Source organism: Alligator sinensis, unplaced genomic scaffold (genome assembly GCF_000455745.1).
Source record: "Alligator sinensis unplaced genomic scaffold, ASM45574v1 scaffold76_1, whole genome shotgun sequence".
NCBI lineage: Eukaryota > Metazoa > Chordata > Crocodylia > Alligatoridae > Alligator > Alligator sinensis.
Window position 1 is genome coordinate 871,275 of NW_005841865.1, and position 16,025 is coordinate 887,299.

Sequence of the window (16,025 nt, forward strand, 5' to 3'; positions counted from 1 at the left end):
CACAAATGTGTTCTTTGATTATTTTCTCTAGCATTTTCCCAGGGATAGAGGTAAGACTGACTGATCTAAAGTTACCTGGTTCATCCCTTCTCCCTTTCTTGAATATGGGCACCACATTGGCCCTTCTCCAGTCCTGAGGGACCTGGCCGGAGCACCACGAGTGCTCGAACAGCTGTGCCAGTGGCTCAGCTATGACACTGGCCAATTCTTTCAGCAGCCGTGGATGGAGGTCATCCGGACCTGCTGACTTGTACCCATCCAGCTACTCCAGGAGCTCCTTAACTATTTCAGAACTAACCGGAGGCGGACTGGTGCCATGTGGACATCTGTCAATGATCAAGGTGGGGGAATTGGCTTGGTCGGTACATAGAAATACTGAAGCGAAGAACTCATTGAAGAGCTCTGCTTTTTTCCCCGCGTCAACCACCAACTGTCCTGATATGTCCTGCAGGGGCCTATGTTGCTCTGAGCTTTCCTTCTGCCTGCTATATACCTGAAGAAGGACTTCTAATTGTCCTTAATTGTTGAAGCCAGCCTGAGCTCAAGCCCGCCTTGGCCTGTCTAACTGATTCCCTGCAATAGCGCACCAGGGAGATATATTCCTCCTGGGTGGCTGCTCCCTGCTTCCATTACCTATACATCTCTTTCTTTGCCCCCAGACTCTCCTGGAGTTCCCTGTTCAGCCAAGGGGCTTTTTTGCCCCCTTACCTCCCTTCCTACGTAATGTGATAGACTCCTTTTGAGCCCCAAGGATCACTCCCTTGAGATACCTCCAACCCTCCTGGACCCCCATATGCTCTATGTTCTTGAGTTGCATCGCCTCAGTAACTAGCCTTCTAAGCTTGCTAAAGTTGGCCCTTCTGAAGTCCAACACCTTAGCCCCACTAGTTACTTTACCCACTCTTTGCTGGATAGTGAACTCAACCAAGTGATGATCACTATCTCCCAGGCTACCATGTACTCGCATGTTCCCCACAAGATCATCCGCTGTTGCTAAGACCAGGTCAAGCAAGGCCTCTTATTTTGGTGCATGAATGGATGCTGAGTTTTTAAAATTCTAGCTCCAGCTGTGGGCACTGAGAAAAGTGCACTTTTGAAAAATGAGACCTCCATTCCCTGTCTATAAAATGGGGATAATAATCCTTTGCTTCCCCCACCCTTTGTCTGCATTGTCTATTTACACTGAAAGCTCTTTAGCACGGAGCTGTGTGCCTATGTATGTACAGCTCCTAGCACAGTTCAGCCTCAATCCTGATTGATCCCTCTAGACACTAATGTTATAGAAAAAAATGACGGCACCAACATGCAGCCAGTACAAGAAGGCCAAGATCTAAAAATCCCACTCTCCCATAGTTAATAAAACTCCATAAGGGCCATGCCAGCTGGCAGCAGCTGCTTGAAGTATATAGGAACAGAAGCGAGTAACAATTTTTTAGTTCAAAACAAATGGGTCCCTGGGACATTTAGCATCTGGGAATGCTAAACCCACTGTTTCATCCATCTTGTTCTCCCATTCAGTTGCTTGTTTTCTATACCTCTAAATCCATCCTTCTGGGACTCTTGATTTTGCACAGGCAAAAGAGATTGTATATTGGAAACAAAAGATCAATTATTGAATGATCAAACCCGCCATTTGTTTGTTAGATTGGCTCTCAAATAGTCCGATTAATTATAACTGATATAATTATTAAGATACACTGGTAGTCATCTCCTCTTTCAGATAGAAGGAGAAAGTCTTTCCCTCTGCTTTGCTGTCATAGTTGCAGCCTTATCCAACAGGGCGATTTATCTCTGTCAAGCCAGTAAAATGATAATGCCAATTAAATCACACAAGTAATTGCTGTTGTATCCCCATGGAATTCCCCAGGCATATTCAGGTGGAATATGAATGAGGGCTGGACCGAGAAGGGTGGTCCATGCTATGTGGAACTTTTAGCCCCTGGTGAACAGTTCCTCCATATTTGATCATTACAATAGTGGCCTAAAGGCACAGGGAATGAGGCCACATGCACCAGTCCACAGGTAGTTGAAAGAGTGCATTAGTATGGCTAGGAAAGGAGAAATTCGTTTTGCCTTGAACAGCAGTGTTATTGGGAAGGCTTACCAGGGAGTCAGTCACTACCTGATTGCCCCTTTTGTTTTCTTCTTTCTCTGTCATTTTGCCTTCATTCCCCTCTCTTGTTCTTCTGCTTCCTTAATATATCCTTCCTGTGGCTCCTGTATTGCTTTGCTTTGCCTATGGACACAAGAACTAATTCAAGCCTATGCAGAATGAGGTCTCTATTGCTAACTCCTGGATTGGAGGATGTGCTGCAGGTCAATACGCTGCTGAAGGACAGATCAGAAGCACATGAATTTCTCAGGTTAGAAGCTAACATGCATGACCCACTTTGTATGCACACACATGTGCACACACATGTGTTTATATGAACTACATGCCCTATTATAAAATTACTAAATCTATCTATAATAATCAATGTATGTGCATGTGTGCAAAATAATTATTTTGTTGGTCCAGCTGGTCCAGAGGGACTCTTAAATATAACTTGCATAAAAGTAACTGTTGTGGCTGCTGCTAAGACAGAAAAAAAAATGTCCAAACCACTTGCTCATTGCCCACTGCATGATCTTGCAAATAAATGTCTTTATATCTGGATAGAAACTGCATTAAAAGGACAGAATAGTCTAACCCAATCTTGCACCTTATTCAATTAAACACTGTGAAGGCAGGAATGTAACCTTGTTAATATCATATACATTAGTGGGAAGGGGGACAGAAAATTAAGATATACTTCGTGTTGTTGCTAATTAGAAAAATTGAGACTTTGCATCTGTGTAATGCAGAGCAACATGTGGCATTAACAGATGTGAACTCATTACACAGCTGCATCCAAGGAAATTGTGCTGCAACAGTGACAAAAATCTCAAAATCAGATTGCTCCAGATAAGTGTCAAATACCTCAGCCACGCATTGGTTTCTCCTTCCCCCCTGCAAAATAATTTTTTTCACCTTTCTCGCCTTAGAAACAGCTGTTGAGAAGATGGGATCAGTTTCATTCCTAGAGACTAAAACCTCCTGGAAATCTTAGAGCAGGGGTGAGCAGCCCACAGTATGTGTGCCACAAGTGGTAGGGGCAGCCTGTGTGTGTGACATATGGCAGATCAAGGAGGGAGGAGAGAACACAGCAACAGACAGGGCAAGGAGCAGAGTAACAGATCTGGCACCGGAAAAGGATCAGAGTGGCACTCAAGGTGGGTTTGGGGCTTACCTAATGGCATCCCTGCCAAAAAGAGATGCCATTAAGTGTCCCTTTGTGCCAGATGTTTTGTTAAGGCCCCCTGGCTTAGAAAGTAGTCCATTTAGGGATAATTCTGATTATGTTCTTGTCTAATTATAGAACCATAGGCTTGGAAGGGTCCTCAAGCATCATCTAGTCCAACTCCCTACACAGATGCAGGATGCCCTATTCCTATACCATTCAGGGCACGTCTACACGTTTGCTTCAACATGGGCTACTGGTGCTTCCCCAGTGGGGGGGGGGGTCCCCTGCAGCTGATCATGCCAACTGGGGCAGGGGGTCCCCCCGCAGGTGAGTGCACCAAACCAGAAGTGCCAGCAGCACATCCGGAAGTGGAAATGCCAGCAGCGCTTCTCCTGGCGCCCCCCACTCCCCGGCCAGTGCTCTCAGGGTGGGAGCCAGTGCTCCCGCCTGTCCGTCGCCTGAGCAAGGAATGCTGGCTGTCAGGGTGTGCACCAGCACTCTCAGGGGTGCACATACACCCCACATACCCATGTGTCGCCACTGTACTTTAATGTGCAGTAGCCTATTTTACTATGCATTAAAGAATTTAATAAAAAACCATGCAAATATGTTAATGCACAGTAAAATAGGCTACTGCACATTAGCATCACTAACAAAACATGTACTTTTGCTATTGTGCATTAGGGCAGCCTAATGCTCATTTATTTAGTGCCTTACATTGGAGGTACTAAATGTAATTTGTGTTAGGAAAAGTGCATTAATGCACATGTAGATGTGTCCACAGATAATTATCCAGTCTCTTCTGAAAAACCTCCAATGAAGGACAGCTTCTGTAGACAGCTTACTTTATTGCCCTGCTGTTTTGTCAGAAAGGAAAGTTTTTCTGTGAAATTTAAACTAAATCTGCTTTGATGAAGTTTAAATGCATCCTGGTCTGCTATTTGCACTAGTGTCCCATTTGGAATACAGATCCTGCTGTAGTACAAGGTGTAGATAAAAGCCCTTATATCAACTTTTATATATTCTATATCTCACCTTTGATGCATAGTGGAATTATCTGAATGAAAACAAGGTATTTCAAATGCTTCTTCACCTGTACTTCCTACTCATTCTTCACCTCTGCTGACAGCAGCCAGCTCATTTCTGGACTGGCTTGAGACCCAGGATAGAAGAGAGAGAAGGCTTTGTGTCCTACCCATTCACTGGCTGCCCCAGTGCAAGCTAAGGCAGCCTTGAAAACAGTGCTACAACACCTTCTCTGAAGACTGTTTTGATCCTGCCCAAACTGATTTTGATCCTGCCCAGCTTTGCTTTGAAGCAATTCCAACCTCAACTTTTTATAGTAAAAATCATCCTTAAAGACATACTAGCAACAGTTGTTAATGCAACAGAGCATGGTATCCCACTTGGACTGGAACAGGCCAGGTCACAGAATAAGCAACTTTCAGCTGGAAACTTCATGCATTCTTTCTTAAGGACATAGGATGCTAGACAGAATTACAGCAGAAAATTCCAAAAAATGAGAGATCTAAAGATCAAACTAATCTGTTTAGAAACCAACACACTCCTTTCCCTCAGTAGTCTTTACAGGTGCAGATCAAAAGGATATGCCATTTTTTCATTCAAAAGTACTTCTAGCCAATAAAATACAGTTGGTGTCTACTGTAAGAATGAGCATGCAAAAAGTAACTTCTAGGACTGTGCGAAGCTTCGGTCGCTGATTCAATTCGGCGGAGATTCGGCCCGATTCAGTGTCCAAATCTCAGAATCTGAATTTAATCAGGAGTCCCTTTAACCTCTCCGAATTGAATCGGAGAGATTCAGCGATTTGGACATAGACACAGCTTTAAATGTTTTTTCTACATACCTCAAGGTACCAGGTGGCTCATGAGTGCTGCGATAGTGGGGCGGATGCAGCATCCCACAGGAGCTTGGAGGGGGGGGGTCCCCAGCGCACTCAGCAGCAGACCCATAAGTGGACCAGAAGCACTTCCAGTCCACTACCAGGTCTACCGGGGAGCATGCAGGGGGCCCCCCCCCACACTCCCCTGGCTCAGCAACTGGTGCCTCCTGGGTCTGAGGGACACCCAGGGTCCCCCCATGGCCAATTGCCGAGCCAGGAGTGCGTAGGGGGGGCCCCCAGCATGCTCCCTGGCGGACCCAGAAGTAGACCAGAAATACTTCCGGTTCACTTCCGGGTTTGCCACCAAGCATGCGGGGGGCCCCCCACACTCCTGTGGGATGCTCCATCTGCCCCAGCATTGCAGCGTTCATGAGCCACGTCTGGTACCTCAAGGTATGTAGAAAAAACATTTAAAGCTGTGCCTATGGTCAAATCACTGATTCTCTGAATCAGCATCAAATCTTTGAATTTCGCCAAATTAAATTGGGACAGTGATCCGAATCAACAAATTGAATCACTGCCCCTGATTTGGGCCGAATCCAAATCATATAGGGCCCGTTTCTTACACCCCTAGTAACTTCTGGGACAAATAAAACCCTAACTGTTGGACTAAAATATTGTAGCAAACAGGTCTCTGATACTTAGGATCCTACAGCGTGTGAATTATCCTGAAGCATAATAGAGTAAGTCTGTATAAAGTCAACTCTTTTGGGGCTGTGTCTACATGAGAAGCTGACTTTGTAGTTGTTACTGCATGCTCATTTAGTATTTCCATGCGCAAGTACTAAATGATGGCATTACTGAGCAGTGGTGTCACTTCATAGCTTTTGGTGATGCTGACTGTGCAGTGGCTCGTTAGTACTGCGTAGTAGTGTTGCATCCCACGGTGTGCCACATAACGCTACTGTACAGTAGTAATCAGCTAGTAAGCAGTAGTAACGAGCTACTGCTCAGTCAGCATCTTATGTAGATGCAGCCTGGCATCAAGAAACTGAGGTGTGTCTATTGCATAATCAAAAAATATGTGACAAATCAGCAAAACAGTTAAGCCTGTACTTAGGTTTTGCTTCAGCAAAGGCATTAAGTGTACAAATCTATGCACAGAATGCATTCCCTTGCATGCTTCAGATAGGCTCTCACCAGCTGAAATATGCAAAGAGATTTTTTTTTTCTAGTGTAAAATTATAGCCAGTGAGTACAACATGGCTGCTCTAGAAAAGCTCTTAATTGCACTTGTGTGGGCAAACTGGAAAAGAGTGGGATAGTATGGATTTAACATAAACCATCCTGGGCAGTCCTTTGTATCAATGCCCCCTTCCTGCACCCATGTTTCAAGACTCTTTTATTCTCTCCTTGCTTGTATTGTGTGCAGCATATGATCCTGTACCCTTGTACCAGCTTGCTGAGGCCTTCAGTCCCTTTGTGCCAGATGTTTCGTTTCACAGACTTAAGGGTCACTTTTATTGTGGTCGCTGTTAAATGAAATCACAAAAGCAATTTAAAATCACTTAAGCACATCATGAAAGATGCAATATGGGGAAAGGGCTGTGAATAATGGTTAGCCTCAAGCATTGCAACAAAGGAGGTGACTGTTTCCCTTTCCTTGGTCTGTATCCTTCATTCTGATTTCTTCTTCTGCCTAGGTTTTGTGCAGAAACTCATCATAGTAGCAAAACCCTGCATCAGATTGCTAATGCCTCTAAGTATTTATTCTTCGTGGACAATGCTCTTTTACCTTAATGAATTCCAAGACACAGAGAGAGTTTAAAATGGAAACTGTTATCTTACAGCACTGATGATACAAGGGCTGGTAAATAACAATACAGTGATACCTATCTCCCTATGAAGTGACTAGCTGCTGGTGGGAAATAAATGTCACTCCACTCTGTGAACTTTAAATTCTGTTTTATCTGATCATCTAATGCTCAGCCACAACTTCCATGCTGTCTCCAACCTCTGCACCATTGGCCCAGGGAGACGGATACAAAGCAAGAGGTGATCAAAATGAGTCTGACTCTTCATAAAAGTCATTCCATCCCTTAGCAACTCCATCTCCTGCCCACAATTCATCATTTCAGGTGTAGCCAGGGACACAACTTATATGCCACAGAATACAGAGTCTTTTTATTGATTTCTCCAGAATCATATTTGCAGTGGCAGTGGAGAGGATGGTTCATCCTTCATCAAGCCGTTCATTACCACAACATTAGCTCTTTCTATCAAAAAGCCTGGTAGTTGGGAAAATGATCATCTTGGACAAAATTCTGCCTAGATGTAATGGAACCTAGGATTCAAGATAGACCAAGGCTCAGCATCTACAGTGGGGGCAGCTTTCAAAAAAGTCTCAGCACCCAGAAGTACTCATTACTTGTATTACAGCCACACATAGAGACCAGGATGACATTGTGTTTGGGACTGCATAAATATATTTTAAAAGGTAGACTCTATCCCTGGGAGCTTGCAATTTAATGCGAGACTAATGGCCAGATTTTCAAAAGAGCTCAGAAACCAATGTGCTAAGAGCCTTTAAAAGTTGAGTCAATTATGTTGGCACTTAAATGGAAGCTGAGTACTTTTGATAATTCAACCCATTGTGTACTGACTGGATGACTGCAGGTGGGAGTAAACTTATCATCTACCATACAATCAATGTCCCATGCTAATTACCTGTAGCAGTAGACAAACTGAACCCTCAAATCTGAATATGATCCAAACACTAGAGAAAGGTGGGTCCAGATGTGCATTTCATGATTCAGGTTCATCTTGGCCCTTGACCCTTCATGTGGATGTGTCTGTCCTACTGGGTGCATGCAATTAATGTGAAGCAATAAAATTCGGAGCAGTTTGAGCCAGAGTAAACTACTCCCAGGTGTAGCATCTATATGTGCGCCCAGGACAGAGGCAATTTGAGCTGGGGCAGAGGAGGAATGGGCTGGCACTAGGCACAGGGGGTCAGCCCTGGGCTCTGGCTGGTGGCATTAAGCAGCAGAGGAGCTGGCTAGGGTACAAGGGTGCTGAAAGTATGGAGCTGTATGACTAGGCAACAGGCAGGAATCTGGTCCTTCATAGATTTCATAGACATCAGGGCTGGAAGGGACCTCGGAAGATCATCGAGTCCAGCCCCCCGCCCAAAGGGCAGGAAGTCAGCTGGGGTCATAGGATCCCAGCAAGATAAGCATCCAGTTTCATCTTGAAGGTGTTCAATGAAGGCGCTTGAACCACCTCCGGTGGCAGGCTGTTCCAGACCTTGGGGGCTCGGACAGTAAAGAAGTTCTTCCTTATGTCCAGCCTGAAACGATCTTGAAGTAGTTTGTGACCATTCGACCTCGTCATCCCTTGGGGCGCTCTGGTGAACAAACGTTCCCCCAGATGCTGGTGGTCACCCCTGATAAACTTGTAGGTGGCCATCAGATCACCCCTGAGCCTGCGCTTTTCCAGGCTAAAGAGCCCCAGGGCTCTCAGCCTGTCATCGTAGGGTCTGCTTCCCTGACCTCTGATCATGTGCGTGGCTCTTCTCTGGACTCTCTCAAGCTTCTCCACATCCTTTTTGAATTGTGGAGCCCAAAACTGGACACAGTACTCCAGCTGCGGCCTCACTAAGGCCGAGTACAGGGGGAGAATGACGTCCCGGGATTTGCTTGAGAAGCATCTATGGATGCAAGCCAGCGTTTTGGTCGCTTTACTAGCCGCCGCAACGCATTGCAGGCTTATGTTCATCTTGTGGTCAATGATGACCCCCAAGTCTCTTTCTTGCATAGTGCTAGCCAACATAGCACTGCCGAGCCTATAAGGATGCTGCGGGTTTTTTTTCCCAAGGTGGAGAACCTTGCATTTATCGGCGTTGAACACCATCAGACTTTCGTCCGCCCACTTGCTGAGCCTGTCCAGGTCAGCCTGGATAACCTGCCTGTCTTCTGGTGTGGATGCTTTGCCCCAAAGTTTGGTGTCATCGGCGAACTTGGCCAGTCCGCTTCTGACTCCAGTGTCCACATCATTAATGAAGATGTTGAACAGTATGGGTCCAAGGACAGAGCCTTGGGGGACCCCACTGGTCACAGGACACCACGATGAGTGACTTCCATCGATTACTACCCTCTGGGTCCTTAGCTGGTTTTGTTGACCAGATGCAATTTATGCCCACAGTCAACATCTACACATGTCTTTAATCACAGTAAATTACCCCGGTGTAAGGTAGTACTGTCTCCAACTATCTTACTATGGCATTACTGATAGTCTTACTACAATTATCTGTAGTATCTTACTGTGGCATTAATTATTTTACTGCAGCCTAATATGTATAGATGGTGATGCTTTACTCCACAGCGAGTCTACTCTGCAGTTAAGCACATGTGTAGATGCAGCCACTGGGCACATCTACACAAACACTACTGGGCAGTCATTACTGTGCATTTATTGAGTACTTGTATTAGCAAGTAGTCAATAAATGCACAGTAACTGGAGTTACTGCCCAGTAGCACTGGCAAATATCTTTTAGGTGACACTACTGTACAGTAGCCTAATACTGCATAGTAGCATATTAAAGCTGTCTGCACTGTGACACGCTAGTGCACAGTACTTTTCATCTACTGAGTAGTTAGCAGCACGTGTAGACATGCCCACTGTGTACAAAATGGATCCCTTAGAACCACTATATGCAAGCTTCTTTACTGGAGAGAAACAGTGCAACTGTGTGAACAACAACTACTGGGCAAGGTGAAAGAAAACATAAGTGGTGGTGATGGGAAGTGCATGCGTGTTGTGGGTAGAAGACTCTGAATACAGTCTCTGCATTACTTTGTTGGTTAGAGAGAAGGGAATGTGGTGGTACAGAAAGGTGAATTTTTCCTATGCAAGATTCCATTTGCTGCCTTGCATATGATATCAGAAATTGAATATAGAAATCCTGAAAGTAACAGGAAGGTCATCACAAAGATAGCAGGTAAGATGGCACCAAAGGGAGACCTTTTGTGCTCTTCCCTCAAGAAACTACTCAATAAATGCTTTTAACATATCCCTAAAAAAAATCTCATGAAGCCTAGGCATGATATTAACATTCCTCACATTTTCAATTAGCCCAAATGATCTTGTTAAAAACTATTAATAAACCACCTTTAGCTGAGGGCAAGCACACCACCTGTTTGTAGCACGAAGACAAGCCAGCTCTGGTAGAGTGAGAGCATCAGTGAAAAATTAACTGCCTGAAATTAACTTTAAGCGTCCGAGTGATTAAACCATTGTGCTGTGATTGTGTACGATACTCCCTTTCTTCAGCAATTAAGGCTGTATTGATCTGATAATGTGAGGAAAGGGACTAGCAGAGTAACACTCATTCAGACTGCCATAATGAAGAGTGATCATCTATTGTTCCAGAGCATGCAGTGTTCTGCTGGAGGGTTTGCTTACAGACATAGCACACCACTCTTTTTCCTCCCATTCTCCTCCCTCTCTCTAAATAATCCACACATGCATAGCACACAAGCATCTTGATCAAATATCCGCTTAAAATTAAAAAAAAATCAAGCAGTACACTGGCTTCAAGTGGCTCTTTAAAGAGGCTAAGATGAAAAGCAATGTCTTCCACCAGCCTTTAATGTTGATCAACACAGATTTTATATTTGCCATTCATCCGGTCAAACTAGTAGGAAAAGGGAAGAAACAGAAGGGTAAGCAACATGCTTGGAAATGCACATTTCACACCTCAAAACAAGCTTGGATCCCCCCCTTACTAAGCTCCAATTGATTTTGTTCAACTCAACAATAATGAAAATCAGGCATGAGTTTTTTCTGCAGAAATGAACATTTCCCAGGAGAGTTTTTTTGGGACACCTAATGGACTTCTACACAAGTATCTGAATTAGGCCAGACTGTCTTATTATCACCCTTCTTAGGATCTACCTGTACTAGTAAACTGATCCAATCATTTTCCATTGAATCTAAGAGCCTTTTCCTTGATTTGACTAGGGATTGGTTCCGGTCTAAGTGAAAAGATTTTGCAAAAGCTATTTGTTGGAACACAAGCTTTAAGTTGCACATGATGTCTTTCATCCATATAGAACATGTGTCCAAGATACTTATCAAGTGGTGTTTGTACCAATTCATTACAACATCTAGAAAGAAGTCTCTCTTTGACTGAGATCCAACCGAAAAGTACAGGCTCTGAGAGTTTTGTCACATGATGGACAAGATCCTCCTGTTGCAACTGTACCTTTCAGACAGTCATCTTATCTCTCTCCTACAACGTAGAGCCTTACGTATGGAAATTATCCCCAAACCTCTTGATTTGCAGCAGCAATACTGGGATTGATGTCTCAGATGTTCCAGAGTGCGCTGCTACATCTATGGTTGTAAGGAGTACTCATCTGTCAAGCAGCATTGCAGTACTCAAGCAGCCGGGCGCACTAGAGGCAAGAATCTTCACCAGGGAACTGATTTCTCTGCAAGTGTTCCCTATGACCTCTGACAGAACCACAATCTGAACTGACTGTATCCCAAATTTCACTATATTAGCATCCCCCAAACACACATTTTACTTTTTTGTTTGCTCTCTTCTTGCTTGTTTTGATTCTTGATTGTATGTACAAGCAGCATTCCCCAAATAGTTGGGAAGGAGTTCCCGCTTGACACAGAAGTCACATAATTTCCCCGTGATTTTCTTGTGTCTTGCAACTTGATCTTACTCGACGGCTAAGAAGTGCCACTAACTAACTTTGCATGGGGTGTCCAAAATCACAATGCCACCACTGTCCATTAGGTAAATTATAGCTAGACATAGGCAGTCCTAAAACTATGTTAAAGGTTATTTTGCTTAGTCATTCTAGCTTTAAATTTTAAAAATGACTCATAAATTGTATCAGTAGTTTGTATTTTAGGATCCACGCTACTCAAAAGAATGAAGAATTTTGAGAATCAAGCATTGAAGATTTGGAGGAAAGGATATAGGTTTCTGTAATGATCTTGTGAAGACCATGGAATTCAACATTTGGAGAAACACAGCTGGGATGAAACCACACTTCTCTGGAAAACATGGGAATTGGGAAGCATCACATACCTTCCCAACACTCTAACAGTGTTACAGGTCCAGACAACTCAGGACCTTTCAAGACTGCAAGAGTGACTGTGTCTATGTGAAAACCGGCATAAGCAGGAGTCATTTTTCGTTAGCAGAGTGGATCTTTGTACTCTACAGAGTGATGGACAATGAAGAATGATACTTCCCGCTTCTCATAGGTTTTTTTTCCTTGTGTGTCAGGACAAAACTTAGAGCACAGAAAGAGCTGAGTTGCAGCCTCCTACATACAATCTGTGACAGAACCAGAAACAGAACCCAGAAAGGCTGAACCCCAGCCTAACCCATTAATCCCCAAACCATCCTTCTTCTCATAACACCACGGCTTCCTTGGGCTCTCTTCATACATTCCTTATTCCTATAGAGTGCCTTTAGAAGAAAACAGGCATTCTACCACCCTTGAGAAGGCAGGATTGTGCCCTTGATTTGCTTTGCAAAATTATGTAAAAAACATCAGATCTGCCTGAGCCTCATGGATCATTGGGTTGGTATGATTAAGGGCCTCTAGTGTCTACAGGCAGAAGCACGCTGCACAGTGAGGTGCCTAGCACTGTGTTCAAGTCACCTTTTACTCCCCAACCTGAATGACCAGTTACCCACTTACAGCTGGTGGTAGCTTTCAGCAGAAGTCTGGAGCAAGGCTTCAGCTCACACCTGAGAACCCAAGAGCAAGATATATGAGCTATTTTGCCACCATAATCGCACAAAACTATATATAGCTACCTTATTTCTAGTCCTATTTTATCATCCGCAAGGGCACAGCCTCACCATAATACAGCCAGTCGCCTTTGTCCTAGGCCAAGCAGATATTATGAAGGTAGTCAACTTATCTAACCATCCTACTAAACATTAAACTCTGTTCTCTCTTCTGGTATAGAGTACCATTGATCTCCTTGTCTTAGACCTAACCTCCCACTGACAGCTGGCATGTATAGCCACTGCTCACCTCTACGTTTTCTGTGAACAGTTTCCATCTGTGCTGCTGTTGTCCCTGGATGTTCAACTCCAGGGTTCTGAATCATGGAAATAGCTAGAGTTAAGTAAAAGGGAGCACAGAACACTTTTAGACCTCCTATGATAGCAAACTTTTTCTTTTTTCTCTCTCTCTCTCTAACTTGCTCTCTGTCCTGGTCAAACCCAATGTTACACAACAATTAATGTCAGAGCACAGTAAAGGGTTAAATATGAAGCTCTGGAACAATCCAGTCAGTTGTGCCAGACTACTGCCCTTTTGCCTCTCCTTTATCCCTAAACTACATACACATTGTATGCATTCCTCTCCAGTTAACCCCATTAAGCTTTGACCTGAACTAGATATAGAACTAAATATGTGTGCACCTGTCCTCCTATAATGACCTGCTATTATCATTTTCCACCCCTCTTTTTGATTGATGGATATTATATGCATAATGACCCTCAGGATTTTTCCCCCCTTTTTGTTAGGCTTTGCTAAAGCAACCTGCAAATTAATTTAATATCCTCTTTTGGTTGGGAGCTATGAAACCAGGGCTCGAGGCTGATGATGCGTAAACCATTTGTGGCATGTATTTAATCTCCGGACAATGGATAGAGATGTTAGTGCATGCTACACTAAGTTCTATTTACGCTGGCTATTAAGTGCAGTCAAGCTGAAGGCAATCGGAGCACATTACAGGGCCTAATGGGAGAGGAAGCTAAACAACAGTACATTAAAGACTGAAAATGAATTAAGAGGGAAGCATGGTAGAGAAAGCAGACAAGTAAAGGGCTTTGTATATAGATAACTCTTATTGACAGCACAAATATTCATGTACTCTGAGTTCCCAAATCCAATTTTGGTATTGGATACCACTCTGGAGGGAATGTTTTGAACTCCATTTTCATGAAGATGCAAAATGACTTGCAATCAAACCGTTCCCTCCCCCATCTCAGCCGTGGTAAATTTCATAACATAATTCTGGGAAATGCATCTCTGTGGTAGCTCAGCTACCTTGCAAAGCTAAGCCAGACCCCTCTCAGATACTCAAATCAACCTGACTTTGCTCTCCTTGGCCTGCTAGGGAAATATGATCGCTGTAATGTTGGAAGGTACAGTAATTATGAAATCACTCTCTTGCAGTACTGGGCCAGCATTTGCTCTCCTCAGCACTTCCTAACACTTCTTGCACCTGCTCTTGGAAGGCAGTCCAGACAGCGGACAACCAAAAGAGAGCGAGTCCTTTGGGAAAAGACGGTGAGCAGCCCCATCCATCAGGAATGGCCAGTAGACAATGTTAGAAGCACATGTTGTGTCAAAAATATACCTTTGCCTCTAGGTTTCATCTTGTGTTTTTTACAGAAGAATTTAAATGCAACATAGTTTTTGACCTACCCTCTTTTCAAATCCAACCTTCTGATCCTCCTAATGACAGTGCATTATTTATTTATTTTTTTTGCTGGCATGGAACGTGTTTCTAAAATTTAAACATTTTTCCATATGCCTTGATACTTTTGAAGGTTCATGTTAAACATAATTCTCTTCTCATAGAGAACAATCGCAAAATACCAACTCAATTTTCCTTAATAAAACTCTGCTTTTCTTGATGTTCTCAGAATTATGGTAAAGTTTGAGAGAGAAATAGTGTTCAAATTAGTTTAAAAGTCAAGATGTGTTGAAGCTTTCAGACCATTTTTAGGTGCAGCTTCACCTATGGATTAGTCACAGGAGGAAGCTCTACCTGCATGTTAACCCAACAGCACATGAAGATACCGGTTGCAATAATGTACAGGCAGTCCTCGGACTTGTGACACAATTGGTTCCTGAAAACCGCATCTTAAGTCAAAACATTGTAACTCGGAACCGATTTTCTCATAAGAAACAATGTTATAAATTGGGAATTGGTTCCTGAACCAAGGCCCAATACCCTATTTTTACCAAAAATACCCCAGAATTTTATACTCAATCAATTATAGACGAGTAATATAGCTACATTAATATATTTATACTGTAAATAGCAATCATATTAATTTGGAAGGACTTCTTTGAGGTGACTCTGCTGGACTTTTTGAAGGGCTCTTGGTTGGACTTTTTGAAGGGTTCTTGGCTGGAGTTTTCTCAGGAGTCTTGGCTGCAGGTTTTTCTGGAGTCTGCTTGTCTGCTTTCTTAAAGAAAGTGTCCAAGGAAGTTTGGACAGATGTTCTCCAGGGAGATGAGTGATGTAGCAAACTTGTTCATGTGCATGCTGAGAGCGGTCCGAGGCTTTCGGGGGGGGCGCGGCGGGCTGTGGCCAGCAGCCCTGGCACGTGGGTTGGGGAATTGGGCACGACAGACTAGAATTAGGCACGGACTCATAGCGGTTGATTAAAGATTATTTTACTTACACCGTAGATGGTCGCGGTGCAGGCAGAAAAACTTGCTTGCGTTGCAGTTACAGATAGAAAAGAAGAAGAGCGAACAAGAGTTCTAACCGCGAACTCTGGTCCAAGGCCGGCTGAGAGCTCTAGAACCGCGAGCCCGTCGAATCAACCGGACGAAATAACCCAATAAGAGCTCTGGATACCACGATGAGAGTCCGAAAGTTGACTCTCCGTGAAAGCGCGCAGGGAAGGGTACGTCGAGGGATCGTGCAGCGACGGGGAGAGGCTAGAGGTTGATCAGGCCCCTGTATCCTCCTCTAAGGCACATGCTGGGTTCGTTAAGCTCCACAGCGCGCTTAGAGTTCTCCACAAGATGGTTACGGAGTCCTCCCTTGCAGGGTTCTCCTCAGAGTTCTCCAACTTGGGCGGAAACCGCTCAAGCCTCTTATACGGCTAGCAAGCCAATCACTAGACACCA